The sequence below is a fragment of the Camelina sativa genome, chromosome 18, assembly GCF_030686135.1.
Source record: "Camelina sativa cultivar CO46 ecotype springtype chromosome 18, ASM3068613v1".
NCBI lineage: Eukaryota > Viridiplantae > Streptophyta > Magnoliopsida > Brassicales > Brassicaceae > Camelina > Camelina sativa.
This window is the reverse complement of record NC_141897.1, coordinates 14,819,356-14,835,684: the sequence shown is the minus strand read 5'-3', so window position 1 is coordinate 14,835,684 and position 16,329 is coordinate 14,819,356. Positions and strand designations below refer to the sequence as shown.

The following is a 16,329-nucleotide window of genomic DNA, read 5'->3' as shown; positions in this document are numbered from 1 at the left end:
AAATTACAAATTGGCAATTGCACAAAAAGACATTCGTACAATTTGTTAGGTGTACAGAAGAATACACATATTTTAGTTGTACGGATTTATATATACATATATATGTTCCAATTCAAATATACGTCTCTGTACACTATATGAGTGTACGAATTAAAATGTGTGTACGGGTCATTACATCTGTACATTTAATAAGTTGTACGGTTTAAACTATCAACATGTTAAATAGATTAAAACTATCCAATAATATTTGTGTACGTTTTTAATGATTTCAAATAAAATGTATATATGTTTATATATCTGTAATTATAAAAGTTGTATGAATATATTTGTATATTTACTAAGTTGTAAGAACAAAAATATTGTCCAAAAAACATTAATTTTCTGTGTAAATAGGTTATATAAAATTAAAATTGCTAATAATTGTTGAAAGTTATAATGGCATAGTGGTTAAAGCTGTTCAATTTATTATAGTGTTGTGGGTTCAAACCACATTAGATGTTAATTTAAAATTTTGTTTAAATTAGAGGGATAAAATTGTAATTACCCTCGTGGCTTCTTCTTCCCAGCGAAACCCTAACGCCGCAGCCGATGGCTGTAATTTTTTTTTCTTATAGTTTTCTCTTTAAAGTTAAGCAAAATTCATAAATTTATCATTAACTTAGAAATTTATAATCAAATCCGATGTTTAACATGGTTTTTCTCTTGGTATCAGTCATTTTCAAAGAGGAATGGAAGAAAAGTGATTGTAAACAAAAAAAAATAAGATTGGATTATTGAAAAAAAGATCATGAGATGAAAATTAATTTGTTGAAAAAAGTGATGGACCAAGAGATAGAAGAAGAACAAAGCTGGGATTTAAAGGAGGAGTCTTTAATCTTTCTCAATTAAACTTTTGTGATCTGTTATTTTGGCAAATTGTGTAATCATGAATGAATCAGAGAAATCGTTATCTTTGGCTTGGTGTAGCGGAGAAGACGATTGAAACATAAAAAACAAAGAAAGAAAAACTTTTATTTTATGTAAATTATTTGTAAAATACTCAATGGCATGACATGTAATTTCGAATGTTATTGAATGGCAAAAAAAGGAATGAAACAGAGCCAAATAGTGGTCAACGTGGTTTCTTATAATTATAAATAGTGAATGTACTAGTTTTCTAATTATGTTTTGAAAATGTACTAAAACCCCAAATAGCTCATCTTTTTTCCCTGTGAATTGTATTTTGACGACATAGTTAAGGGACTTAATCTTATGGTGCATCGCTCTATCAGCAATGTGTTTTGAATGGTTAATTGAAGGTTAACGTAATTTTTAACAAGAGTTGTACAACTGTTCATTTGGTAGAGAAAACTAAAGTATTCAAAACTTCAAATTTCTTCCCGCAGATGGGCAACTAGGTAGTCCATCGGATTAAGGTTCCTCTCTTCTTCCCTCATAATCCTCTCCATTTGTCTGCTTCTTTTTGTTTCTTCTTATATGGGTTCTTGAAAGGAAGATTAAGAGCTCAGAGATTAACTTCATTTTCTTTCTTATTCTTTTTATTTTTTATTAGATTTTGTTTACTGTTTAATTATAAGATAGATATAAAATCCTATCATTATCTTTTTTTTGTTTAATGTATTTCAACTTTTCTCTTCTCAAGGTAATTGTAGTTATACAGAGAAAAAAAATAATTCCAAAAATTTGTCTATGGGTTGAAGACTTATTTATAAACATTTAGAATTAAAAACAAGACCTCTGGTTTTCATTTTAATTTTCATAAGATTTCCTTACAGATTATTTACTTATTACATATGTTGGCTCATTAACTTAGTCATCCTTCCTATCCAGAGTAAGCAAAACATATTGATGCAATTGCTAAGATTATTAAGTAAAAATAAATTCTAGATCCATATAAAGTAACTGAAATTATTAAATTTCATTTCTAAATGAAAATAAATATTTTTTTTATATTGTGTAAAATTCTCATAAAAAAAATGTTCGCTTACTAACTTAGTCATTGGTCATATGAAAATTATGTAACAGTCCAAAAGACGGAGAATACATTTGTAGGGGTATACTTTGTATTGCCTAATGACTTGGTGTCAGTTTATAAGAATATATCGCAAAAAGTTTTTGTAGTCTTAATCATATATCTTTAATTAATTAATTATGGTTCCCAAGATAAATACAAGCTTACCAAAATGTTCAAAACTTTAAATCATATTTTTTAATTGGTCTTTGACTATTTTCCGTTTCTTATTATTTCATAAACTTTAGCGTTGATTTTTTTTTTTCTTATAAGAAAAAATCAAAACAAAGAAAAAATTAGTAGCATACCACTGATTTAATCTTCAAATTTCAAGTATGCTTGTTTGTAGGTACGATTTGGTCTCAAACATCACCACAATAGAAGCCATCAATATTCCAAAGAACTTACTAAAATTGTATTAAGAAAATAAAAAACACACAATTAATAACAAATAATAAGTAGTTATCTTCAAAATAAGCAATCATCGTAATTTTCTAGTTGTTTTAAATTTGAGAATTTTTGTATGTTCTTTAGAATTATTGAGATCTTGAGTTTGGTTTTGAACTTTTGATATGTCTATTTCGTTTTGATTCGATCTTAGATGTTTTGTTGTAAGCGATTCTTTTAATGTCATTTATAACTCTAGCCATGATAAATCAACTTGATTAGAGATCAAAATTTCAAATTAAAAAAATAAAATTGATAAATATTGAATTTTTATACATAGTTATCATAGTTATCATAAATTGTATATTATCCCACCCATATTGTTGTATACCATAAATCAAATTTGTTTCACCATAATGTTAATTCATAGTTGATATGTCAATTGCGTTTGGACATGATTTGTACTAAGTAGGCATTTAATATTTTTGAAACTAATGAATAGACCATGACAAAAACAAGGCGTAAAAGTATCTTTGAATATCTTAAACATGATTATCACGATAGCTTACGAATTAAAGAATCAAATACTTTTTTTTTTTGCCATCACTATTTTATATATATATACATATATAACAAAAATTTACTCATTTTATTATATTTTTGATTGAAAAATATACTTAAGCTTGAAAATACAACTATTTATCAGAAATTTAAATATTCCACTATAATAAAAATATTAACTAAAACTTTAAATGACACTGATATATTGCTAAATTATATGGTAAAAATAAAAGTTTTGTTAAATAAACTAGACATTTCATAAAAAAAATGATATACAGAAATTATACTGTATACAAACTTTTAAATTTGGATGTTTGTTAAGTTAAGCATCATGCTCATTCGGATTTGGGTTCATTTTGATCTTATTTACTTTATAACTATGAATTTTTTTTAAAACATTTTAGCCGTTAACCATACATATTTTTCATTAATTAGTTAACATATGTCCGTTTAAAAAAAAAATCAATCACAATATATACAAAAAAAAGATGATTTTTATAACTTGATGTATTATATGATGATTCAAAAGAATAAAAAAATGTGTATATTATTTATTGTGGAACAATATATTAATAGATGAATGCTAACAATTATTTGAAAATTATTTGGATACATAGATAAGTCATATAAAAATTTGTAAATTTTTGGAAAATAAAAATTTATTTCAAACTTGTACTTTAAAGAAACTAGCATAGATTTAACTTGTTAGTTGTGCCAATCATTTAGCTTTGAAGTTCTGTCACGTTTACCATTTTATTGCTGCGTTTAACGATCTCGTACCATTCTGCTATCACTTCTAACTATGTACAAATATCTTAAGAGTAGGACTTAATCTTATGGTGCATCACTCTACCCATAATGTGTTAATGTGTTTTGAATGGTTAATTGAAAAGGTTAACGTAATTTTTAACAAGAGTTGTACAAAATATTCGTTTTGTAGAGAAAAAAAAAACCGTTCAAAACTTCAAATTTCTTCATGTAGGAGAATCACACACTGACACTGGCCCGATTTCTCTGTTTCCCTATGCTGCTTTCGTAGGTGGAGACATGTTACTGACAAGGGAACCCGTAACAACGATCACAAATATCTGCACCACCGCTCCTGCATTTCGACACAAGAAAACAGAATATTTATAACCCGCAAATGTTTAATTCAAGTAGTATCTGGATGTACTCGAAGAAGAACTGAGTAGAATCTTCTGGATGTTTTACCTAATTGAGCACAAATGAACCCTACGAGCTCAAGCTTTGCTGTTGTTCCCGAGCTATCCCGTTCCTACATCATTAATCGAGAGTCAGGTGATAGCATCAATGCACAAGCTAAATTTCATCTTTTGTGATACCATTACTACCACAAATACAATCACCCTAGACCACAGCTAGGTCTGCTTTGGATCATTATCGGATCTTTAACAAGTATTTCTAACTAAGCAAAGCTTATCAGCTAGTTGACTCATGAGGTAAAGTTTGTTCGACTAAGTTCATTTACCTCCATTGTTAATCTGCTCCTAACAGCACAAAACACCGAAAGAACCATAACAATGGTAGATGTAGCCGTATAGAGCCTCAAAAGGTTTACTCTGCTGCGTCTGCAACCTATTTAACAGAGACAACAAACATATATAAATAAACCAAAAAAAAAAGAGGATGCATTTCGATATGCGTAATCGGCAGAACAATAAAGAAGAGAGGGTTAAAACCTAATTCTCCTATCAATGAAGACACAAAGCCAGCAGCAGCAGCTGCAATTGCAAGGGTGTTCATCTCATCCTTTTTAGTTGTTGTCAGAAACGCACACGATACTCCGATTAAATAAATCACAGCCTGCAAAAGCCAAAACCTGAAAGATTTGAGCGAGCTATACATCTCCGAGACCAAGCATTTAAACTAATGCTACAACGACTTCAAGATCACTATAAATGACATCAAAACTTAACTATGAATTTGCTACACACTAAACTAAAAGATTTGGTTAGCTAGTAACATTGGCAATGCATATGAGATTTGAGCTAATTGCAATTTGTTCAACTCCCTCAATTGTGAGAACCTGATCATATGAACTACAATGTAACAGTTGGCAAACGCATCACAAAATCGAATTATAGACCAAAATCAATCAAATTCAAAGAGTACCTGAACAAAGATCAAAGGACGGAGACGAGCTTTTTCTTTAGTGACCTTCGTGTAACCTAAAACAAAACAGAAACCAACACACGGATCAAGACAGAATCGAGAAAAAAAAAAAAGGATCTGGAGACAGAGGAGACTTGGGATTTTTGTAAACTCACGAGAGTCAACGACCATGCGGTATGAGAAATCGGATCCATCGGTACCACTTGGTCTTCCCGCCGTCGGCTTCCTCTGCTGCATCTTCTCCGGCGGAATTGGGTAAAGCTAAGTTTTGGCGTCGATCGGAGATTGGAAGTGAGTTAGAGGGTAACGTCGACCAAGTTTTATATTACGTTTTTTTTGTTTTTTTTTGGATTTGGATTGAACATTTGAACCGAACTGAACCGTACCAAATCCACATTTAAACCGAGCTAATTAGGAAGCTAGCCCAAATTATATAGTTTAGTGCGTTAAGAGTTTAGTGCGATAATTTTACCCCAAGATAACCACTGAATGCTTCAAGAAAGAAAAAAAAAAAAAACTAAAGGGGGATCAAGATAAGAAATGACCTCCACCAAAAGAATGCTTTAAAGTAGTTCAGACCCAACAAAACTAAGAAGCTCTTTTTATAAATGAAAAAACAAAATTGGCCAAACCCAAACAACTAATAGAAGCAAGACACAAAACTGCTTACATAATTCAAATTAGCTAAGCACATAATTGATTAATCAACATATAATATGGGAAGAACATTTTAACTTTCCGGCGATTGAGTCAGCAAACGTCTCTAAAAAACCAAGAGAAGTAGAAAACTACACGACACCCTAAGAGTACCAGTGGCTTTCATGAAAAGGAAGTTAAGTACTAAAGGGAGAAGAGCAAGACAGTGAGAGAAAGTCAAAAGTGGTTAAGAACGTCAAAATCTCGGAATCCAGTAGAAGGTTTAATAATCAAATAAAGCTTATGGTTGTGTTTAATCAATGTGTTGTCATTTCATCAGTAGCCCTAATAAGGAAGCTGTATTTAATAAAGGAGCATATGCGTAGGTTTCCCTATCAAATTAATAAACATAAAGTTTCTATTTTCTTCTCTATCTTAATCTTCGCCGCTATAGGTGCATTATCACTCTTTTTCTCTCCTCTTCTCTTCTTACGTCTTGTCACTCTCAGGTAGGGTCTATCCTTATCATGTGGTGCTTTTGTTGAGAGCTATTGATGGCTCCTCCACAAACGGCTGTCAATAAAAATATCCAGACTGATGCAAGTGAGCTCGAGTCACCCTCCCAGATGTCACCGCCGTCTACTTCATTGGAACAACGAGTTAACCGTCACGATGCTGACATCACATTCATCAAGGATATGCTACAGAAGATCCTGTGCAACCAAACCCTTGGGATTAGTTCCTGTGCTGATTCCGTTCCTCCTGGTTTCATCAGTCTAGTCTCGGGGGTTCCATACCAACCGACGACGACACCCTTGAACGGATCTAGCAGTCAACCCGCGGGAGGAATCCTACCCAACCCATAGCAGGAATCTCACCTCAAACCAGCGACCTTGCGTTTTTCAGTTCCAACACTGGACCAACACAACATTTCGCAAGGTTATACATCGGAGTACCCTAACAAACACCTGGAGCTGCCGATTTTCGAAGGTGAGAGTCCTGACGATTGGTTGTTTCGGTTAGAATAGTGTTTCGCTAGTAGAGGAACACTTGAACATGCGAAGATAGATCTGGCTATTTCTTGTCTTATTGGTTTCGCGGTCACCTGATGGTGAATGGCTTATGGTAGACAGAGGATAGGCAGTTGGAAGGACTTTATGCAGAAATATAAGGTTCGTTTCAAACCGAGTAGAGGATTGTCCGCTTTGGACCAAATTATGAGCATTCACCAGAAGGGAAGTGTTGATGAGTATCGCGAGCTGTTCGATGAGTTGGCGGTGGAGCTTCCTCACGTCTCTGATGACGTCTTGGAATCTGCATTTCTTCGTGGACTGAGGAAGAGTATCAGAGATCAGGTGGTGCGTTGTAGACCATTCGATTTGGCCGAGATAGTTGATACAACAAAGATGATTGAGCATTTGGAAGCTGAGAATACTAGTTTACAGCCGAGGTAGACGGTGAGATCCTTTTACTCCCAAACACATGGACAAGGTTCAAGCTCCTCACGGCCAATCGGCCACTCCCAGGGCAAACGACCAATGGGCACTAATAAGGAGTTCAAGCGATCTACCGGGGGATTTGAAACTCGAAATACCAACCCTTGTAGACATTGTGGAGATAAGTTGTTTCCAGGTCATCGCCGCAGACCTCATCAGAAGTTGAAATGTTTGGAGGTGGCTGAGGAGGAAGATCAGTATTGTGATGCAATAGACGAACAACCAAATCAAGAAAAAGTGGAGGCTGACGTTGAGGAAATACAGGAGTATGAAATTCTGTCTCTGAGTTCTATGTTCGGTCTTACTGATGAGAAGTCCATGTGAATGATGGGGAAGCTTGCTGATCGTGATGTAGTGGTATTGGTAGATTCTGGAGCTACCAGGAGTTTTGTAGACTATGGTTTGGTGAAGGAACTCGGGTTAACCATAACGACTACACATGCGTTTGGGGTTCGTGTGGGTGGCGGTAGAGTACTTAAGGGTAAAGGTCGAGTCTCTGAAACCTTGTTGGGCATACAAGGTGTAGAAATCATGGAGGAATTGTTGGTGATCGATTTGGGCAGTACAGACGTGGTGTTGGGATATTCCTGGTTAGCGACTTTGGGTGATACAAGGATCAACTGGCTTAACTGAACCTGGAGCTGGAAGATTGGTCCGCGTTGGGTTTATATTGTGGTTGATCCAGCTCTTAGCAAGGAGCCAATTTCTCTTCACTATATGGAGAGAGTCATCCAACAGAAAGGAGAAGCCTACATTTTGGAGCTGACCACTCTATTCGAAGGAAAAGAACCGGTGGACAAAAAGATACCTGAAGTAGCTGCAGTTCAGGAATTGGTGGCAAAGTTGCAATCGGTTTTCGAGATGCCTTTAAGCCTTCCTCCACCACGCAACAGGGAACACACAATCGATCTACAAGCTGGTACATCTCCAATCAACCTACGACCGTACCGTTATTCATTCATACAAAAGAATGAGATTGAAAAGCTAGTACATGAGATGCTCGACGCGCAAATAATCAGACCCCCATATTCTAGCCCTGTCTTGCTGGTGAAGAAAAAGGACGGGGGATGATTATCAAGCCCTAAACAAAGTGACCATACCAGACAGATACCCGATTCTCGTGATAAAAGAGCTTCTCGATGAGTTGCAAAGAGCAAAGGTATTCTCTAAGATGGATCTTAAGTCAGGTTATCACCAAATCAGGATGAGAAACAGTGACGTTGAGAAGACTGCATTCAAAACCCACCAAGGGCATTATGAATTCTTTGTTATGCCATTTGGCTTGACGAATGCTCCTTCCACATTCCAGAGCATCATGAATGATCTTTTCAGACCTTATCTTTGAAGGTTTGTTTTGGTTTTATTTGATGACATCTTCGTCCCCAGCCTACAAGAGCATCTGCAACATCTCAAGGTGGTGCTAGACCTGATGCAAAAGAATCAATTCTACGCCAACGCAAAGAAGTGTTTGTTTGGTAGTGCAGAGGTGTCTTACCTGGGACATAAAATTTCAGCTGAAGGAGTGCTGCGGATCCCGACATAGTAGAGGCAATGCTTCAGTGGCCCACTTCCACGACTATCACAGAGTTGAGAGGATTTCTGGGTTTGACATGCTATTATCGTTGCTTTATCAGGAACTATGGTCAAATCGCAAGACCTTTGACGAAGCTACTCAAGAAAGGAGGGTTCATTTGGTCAGTAGAGGCTACTCAAGCTTTCCATCACTTAAAACAAGCAGTCACTAGTCTACCAGTGCTGGCTCTGCCAGACTTCAATCAGGAGTTCACAATTGAAACTGATGCTTCTGGAATAGGATTTGGAGTGGTTCTGTCTCAAAACAGGAGACCAATCTCACTTTTCAGTTAAGCTTTTTAATCCAAGGGGAGGGTCAATTCGGTTTATGAGCGAGAATTGTTGGCAATTGTGATAGGAGTCAGTAAATGGAAGCATTACCTAACGGGTCCAGAGTTTGTGATTAAGGCTGATCAAAGAAGCCTCAGACATCTTCTGGAACAGAAGGCAGTATCCTCGGTCCAACAACGGTAGGCTGCCAAACTCATTGGACTCAACTACCGCATTGAGTACAAACCAGGGGTAGAAAACATGGTAGCAAACACTTTATCAAGGAGACCAGTAATGGAGAACTTGCACCAACTTACTCTAAATGCTCCATTGACCCTGGACAAGGAGGAGTTATTGAGGGAAGTCAAGAATGATGAGGAACTAGGAGCTATATTTGAAGCATTAGAAAACAAGTCAACCGATCATCCCGGTTACAATCTTGAGAGAGGTATGCTGTACAAGAATGGGTGCTTAGCGATACCACCAGGATCTCCTTTCATTCTAAAGCTGTTGGAGCAGTTTCATGCAAGTGCAATTGGGGGGCATGGAGGAGCTCTAAAAACATTTAAGCGACTCACTCAAGAAGTTCATTGGAGAGGTATGCGGAAGGATGTGGTGAACTTCATTCGCAAGTGTCAGACATGCCAGGAAAACAAATACTCTACCTTGTCACCTGTGGGTTTACTCTCTCGGTTATCTGTTCCTACCCAAGTTTGGACAGATGTGAGTCTTGACTTTGTGGAGGGGTTGCCAAAGTCTAAAGGGTTTAACTCGATCTTGGTAGTCGTGGACTGCTTAAGCAAATACGCTCACTTCATAGCCTTAAAGCATCCCTTTACCGCGAAGATCATAGCAGAAGCTTTTATCGGAGAAGTCGTAAAGTTGCATGGGTTTCCAGAGAGGTTGGTATCAGACAGGGATCGTATCTTCCTCAGCAGTTTCTGGTCTGAGTTATTCAAGTTACACGGGGCTACTCTTAATCGAAGCACAACCTACCACTCTCAGTCAGATGGTCAGACAGAAGTTGTCAACCGGTGCCTTGAGACATATCTGCGCTGTTTCACAAGTAGGAGACCGACAGGCTGGGCTCAATGGCTTCCATGGGCAAAATTCTGGTACAACACCTCTTACCACTCGTCCATTCAGAACACGCCCTTCTTTGCAGTTTACGGCCGTGAGCCACCAAAACTCATACGCTATGGAGATACCCGTACTCCTAATGCAATGGTGGAGGAGTTGCTGCAGGACCATGTCAGTCTACTGATAGATCTACGAGAGAATATGGAACTCACCCAGTACCGTATGCAGAAAGAAGCGAATAAGCATCGCCGGTTAGTAGAGATGGAGGTAGGCGACTGGGTTTATCTGAAGCTGATACCATACAGACAGAGTTCCCTGCTTCAAAGGAGGAATGAGAAACTATCCCAGCGGTTCTTTGGTCCGTACAAGATTTTGTAGAAGGTTGAAAGAGTAGCTTACAAGTTGGAATTACCAGTTCACAGTAACATTCACCCGGTGTTTCATGTATCTCAACTGAAGTCGGCAGTTCTAGCCCTGTACCAAGCTCAATCCTTACCACCAATCTTGACATAATTTAATTTAATTTGTATTATTCAACTTGTCATAATTTAATTTAATTTGTATTATTCAACCGCTATAATGTTACCAATCAAGCTACATACTCATCCGCTCTCTTTTACCACACCATTTTTTCTATCCATTGTTTTTAACTGCTTTCTTTTTAACCGCCTCTTTTACAACCGTTTATAATTTTCTAACCGCCTCGTTTAAACGTGGTCACCAATCAGACTCATATAGTTACTACAAAGAGTCAAAGAGACAAATCTTACAAGAGTTATTGGTTTATGTAACTTAATAAAAGTGTTTTATACCCACCTGGATTTTGTTAATTAAAAATATTTCGGTTTTTTGAAAATGGATTTCAAAATACGATACAAGAGTTTTACATAAGATGGAGTTGGAAGCTTGTATTTTATTAAAGATTCACATCGGTTCTCCTGAGCCGGCCTTAAAAAGGCCAAACCAATTGTAAGAGGGTGATTTAGGGGGTGTATTCAATTTAATATTACAAGTAATTTTATTTTTAGTAGATTTTTAAAAAACTTTGTGATATTTTAAATAACAGTAGATTTGAATCGAGATTTATAAATTATTGATTGAACAACAAGAGATTATAAATAATTTTAAATGATTTATATAAATTTCAAATTCAAGAACACAAAATTTCAGATGATTTTTAAGAATAATTGATTCAATAGCAGAGAATATTAAGAATATTCCACAATTTTCTACAGTAAAAATATCAAAAATGAACTATAATAAAAAAATTAATGTGTCGATATATACATATATTTAGATAATTTTAAATAATTATTAATTTATATTATTGATGAGACCATATATTTACAAAGGATTTTGAAAAAATTATTATTTTGTTATATTATCGAATAGTATCTAAAATTACATTAGTCTCAATTTGAGACCGGATAAATTTATTAATTTATAAAGGTTCTACTGTAATTTATCCATGTAGTTATGTAATACATGTATTTTGTGTAATTGAGGATATAATAGTATATTTGGTATGTATGACCATAGACAAGGTGTATCTGAGACAAGGTGTGTTCAAATAAGGAATTTTAAAAATTTCGGAAAATCCAATTTGAGCTAATTAACCTAGTTTCTGTATATAGCTTATAGAAAGAATTATAGCTCACAAACAGGAAGGGAGCCGATCATAATTATTAACGAAGACAAGGTATCTTTATATAGAATTTACTCATCGAGCCTAGAACTTATGTCGAGTGAGAATATCTCAGAGACAGGTGTCATTGCGTCTTTGGCACTCTTCTAAAACATGTCCATAGCTCCTGATAAGATCGTTGTTGCATCATGAGACAGTTCCCCGCCTTTTCCAGCCTAATAATTATCAGAAAATGGTCACAGAAAGTTGAAAAGAAAAAAAGTAATGGATCACCCTAATATTGACAGAACAATTAAAAGCCTTCCAAGTTCTTGAAAGAAACAAACCTCATTACCGTGCATGTAGACAAGTGACTTGAGCTCTGCTCGTCCTAAAAGTTTAGAATGTCTTTTTGGAAGCAGCAAATCGAGTAGCTGAGGCATTGAAAGAAGACAATTTTTAAGAATTCTTTTACCTAACAAAATAATTACCGCTTAATCATAAACTCAATTGATCCACTAAAAGTCTAAAAGTTCCATTGATGTTAAGATGATTGAATTACCTTGCCGATTGGATAAGATAATGGAAAGAAGATTATGATTATCAACCGAACCAAAACCGATAGCTTTGCACCGATGCTCAGTCCGTACCGAGAACATACAACTTGAGGTATAATCTACAACAGTTGAAAATGAATAGTAAGCTATTGTGCAAACGTTTAAAGCTGAGATCAGCAGAGAAAAGCTAATTCAAATTCTGTCCACCTCGACAAATGCAAGTATGAGAGTCACAGATATCAGGACAGCACCCCAAGCTGGAAGCAGGGAATCGACAAAGACCGGTAGAGCCTTTTAGAATTTATCATTAAAAAATACATAGTCAGTATATACTGACTCAGAACTTTCAAAAAAGCACAGTGTGCACAACACAAATAAGTTGTATCCACAGATATACACTTAAGCTTATTACCTCCATTGCCAAAGCATTGCCTATGAGGAGAGTACACAAGAGAAGGTGCTGGTTTTTAACGAGTGGCAAAATCTTTTCTGACCATTTTGTTGCAAATTTTTTTAGATGGTGATAGTATGAATATAAGTAATAAAGTATGAACAGGTCAACAGGTTAATGAAACTGACCAGCGTTTTTGCACTCATGGGGTTCACCAGCTTTGATCATGACCTCGAGCTCGACAAGACTAAGGGACATGAGCCCAAGAGTCAATCCTGACATCAAACCTGCAAAAGCTACTAGAACAACACATTCGAGTATGTACACCCAGAACATGGTTTCACAGCAAGGGACATCATTCGCTGCCATTTCTTAAGTATGTTAGACGGTAAATACTTAACACTATGACTGTTGAGAATGAGAGCTAGTGAGAATCATAGGAACTTAAATAGTATCAGCGGATGACATAGTGTACCAACTGCTGCACCAGTAGAACAGAATCCAAGAACTACCCTCCAAAATTTTATATCAAAGGTATAATCTCATTCTGAAATCAGCTATTACATATGGTGAAAACAAAATACTTTTGTAATTAAGAACCTTTGCATTCACAATTAAATTTTGGTCATCGGCCTCTAAAACACAATGTTGATGTCTAATATCCAACCTTAATCTCCAAATCATTGTCAAATTATCATCCTCGAGTGCCCTGATATCAAACAGAAATACAAGAAAGGCTTATGCACGGATGTTGGCCAAGATAGCAAGTAAAGCTCGGAATCAAGTTCAATGCTCAGCACATAGCTGGTGTGTCAGGATTAAGTTATGACATCCTTTTTTGGAGAGTGAGACCATGTTACACAAAAAAAACACCCACAGGGGATATTCAGACTCACTTAGATGTGAGGGAGAACAACATGCAACTACTGGCATTGTCAATTCACTGAGAGAGAGTGAAACTAGTGAAGTCAGGAAACCTTTTTTAAGTTTCTCTTCCAAAAAACAAATACAACAAAGTATGTTCCAAAGGAGCAGGTGATAAAAGATCAAAAAAAGCCTTGATAACACCAACAATAAAGCGAACGATTGACAAAAAATAAGCAAACGACGGTTGAAAGGACAACAACAATAATAAACCACATGTCTATTATTTTGTTGATATAATATTATAATAGTTTAGTGGTGCTTGTAGTCGATGGTGAATTGCATTTATATATACTGTTAACACTTGTAGATAGGTTTTGTATAAACTCTTGATTCGCAAGTTGAGAATATACATTTTATGATTTGGTTAGTTATGATTTAGAATGAATGATATGACATATTCATATTTTGATTCTCAATTGATATTATTGGATTAATAGTGTACGTTTAAAGCTAATAAGAACTTATCAAATATATAATCGTTTATTAAACGCAAATTTGATATTTTCTAAAATGTATTCATCTTGAATTAGTTGCTATATTATAGGGATGTGATTACAGAATTTGTATTATCAATTTTTTTTGTCAAACTCAGCCCTAAAAATTCGGCATGGAAATTAGATCTTTCCTAAGATACAATGAGCATTAATTGGATGTAAATAAGTACGCTATGTATTAAAAACCAGTCCAAAATATTCGATAATCTTAAGGAAGATCCGGATAATTGAATCGGTTATAATTTTAGTTAAAAATCTGACCCGAAGTTGGCAAAAAGCCAAAAAGTGATGGCACCCTATTGTAATTTAAAAATGCATTTTGAGTTCTATATGTGAATATACTTATTTGGTTATAAATATCCTAAGACAATTTTTAAAATATATATCCTTTTATAAAAATTCAAATCACATCATATGCTAAAAAAAAATCTAAAATTTTATTAACTTTATGTATTAAATAGTAGTTAAAATAATTAAATATAAGATTAAATAAAATTGCAAGGAGAATTATATTTTAATATAACATATTGATTTAAATTAGGTAGATAATTTTAGGAAATTAATATTATCAAATAAGGAAATGATTGTGTTTGGTTGTAAGGATTGTAGAGAATTTAGTTGAGACTTGTTTGGATACAAAGATAAGAAAGGGTGACATAAAAATGTACTGCATAAATGTTAAGATAAATATTCTAATTGAGATAATATACAATGATTTTTTTAACAAATCAAATTTAGCATATGTAAAAAAGAAGTGTTTATAATTAAGTGGTTCCCTTTTTTTTTTTTTTTCATTGATATTTCATTCCATTTATTATCGTGTTATCCCGCGTAGTAATAAGGAAAACTTTAGTTCATCAAAAATACCATTAGTAGTAATTTTTAGTTTGACTCTACTTTATTTCTAAAACTACCTTTTCAAAAGTTGGAAAATATAGGATCAGATATGTTCGAATATTCATTAAATTGAGTAGATTCGATCCAATCTTTTCTATTTCTCTTGGTAAGTTGGTTGATGACTTGTTACCGATGCCGAATTGAACTGGCTTAATCTCACATAAGTTTAATAGCTTAATGACCGAGCCAATAAACTATTCAACCAAATTTGGTGTATCTTGGTTCATTCCAAGTTAACCCGAATGGTGCTAAATCATCTTGCTATAAAATACACATTAGTAGTAATTTTTTATTCTACTCTACTCTACTTCTAAAACCACCTTTCCAAAAATTGGTTTTCTAGGCAATCTAAGTGTAAATCTGTCAAACATACTTATAACTTACTCATGTTATATGTTACATTTTAATAAAAGGTTACTAAAAGTGAAAAGTACACTACAAAATAGGCAAAACAAATCATATGATCTTATATATTTTTTAAAAATATATAGAATGTAATACACACAAAAAAAAAAAAAAAAAAAAAAAAAACAGATTTAGATTTGTTTATGAATGGGGGAGCCAGTCAGCCAGGTCTGCCCTTGGGCGAAATTGAAAATTAGAAATAGAGCTAAGAGAGAAAAGTCCATAGAGCTAAATTTGATGGCCCATGCATGTTGATCATCGAACATCAAAATTACTTTTCACCTTAGTTTTGTGGACACTATTTTCTCAAGACATAAATAATATCACTATCATATTATCATGTTCGTAATTACTTTTATTCTGGAAAACTGAAAACAAAAATCGGAATCACATTTATGTGAAAATGATAAGCGAATACTGCGGGGGATAATAAGTGCTTATCATCATTACTTTAGAGAATGCAAAGGAGAGAAGTCAACGACAACTTCTGTGTCCTGTCTCGTACAGATCCAATCCATAACCATAAGTTTCCATTCCATGTGCTTCTTGACATTTACGCAACTTCAACTTATTATGACTTTTGCTAGTGTATATTTCTATTATACATGTCGGATACCTGAAAATTATGAAGAAAATACGACAAATATGTCGAAATAAACGATTGAAAATAAATTATACACAAAAGTCGAAATGTATATCTCTTTATAGAGCCGTCGCTAACTTTTCAAGGACCGCAATCAAAAAAAAAAAGGTTGAATATTTGTAATATTTATTAAAACAAAGACGAAAGATAAAAAAAATGACATAGTGAACTCGTAACGAGTGAGTCTTCACAAACACTCCTAACGCCATTAGACCAAATAAACTTTTGAGAAAATTAGACCAAAT

At 34.5% G+C, this 16,329-nt stretch overlaps 1 non-coding gene and 1 pseudogene across 1 annotated transcript; both read right to left on the bottom strand.

Annotated features, from left to right (window-relative positions):
* Positions 1–3,818: 3,818 nt before the first annotated feature.
* LOC104725660 (uncharacterized) lies at positions 3,819–5,983 on the bottom strand. Its single transcript, XR_002036446.2, has 6 exons — positions 5,248–5,983; positions 5,093–5,148; positions 4,660–4,783; positions 4,449–4,555; positions 4,172–4,235; positions 3,819–4,061 (listed from the first exon to the last, which is right to left on the bottom strand). It is a non-coding gene; the product is annotated as an uncharacterized LOC104725660 (transcript).
* Positions 5,984–11,862: 5,879 nt separating this feature from the next.
* LOC104763374 (DUF21 domain-containing protein At5g52790-like) lies at positions 11,863–13,087 on the bottom strand (annotated as a pseudogene).
* Positions 13,088–16,329: the final 3,242 nt, after the last annotated feature.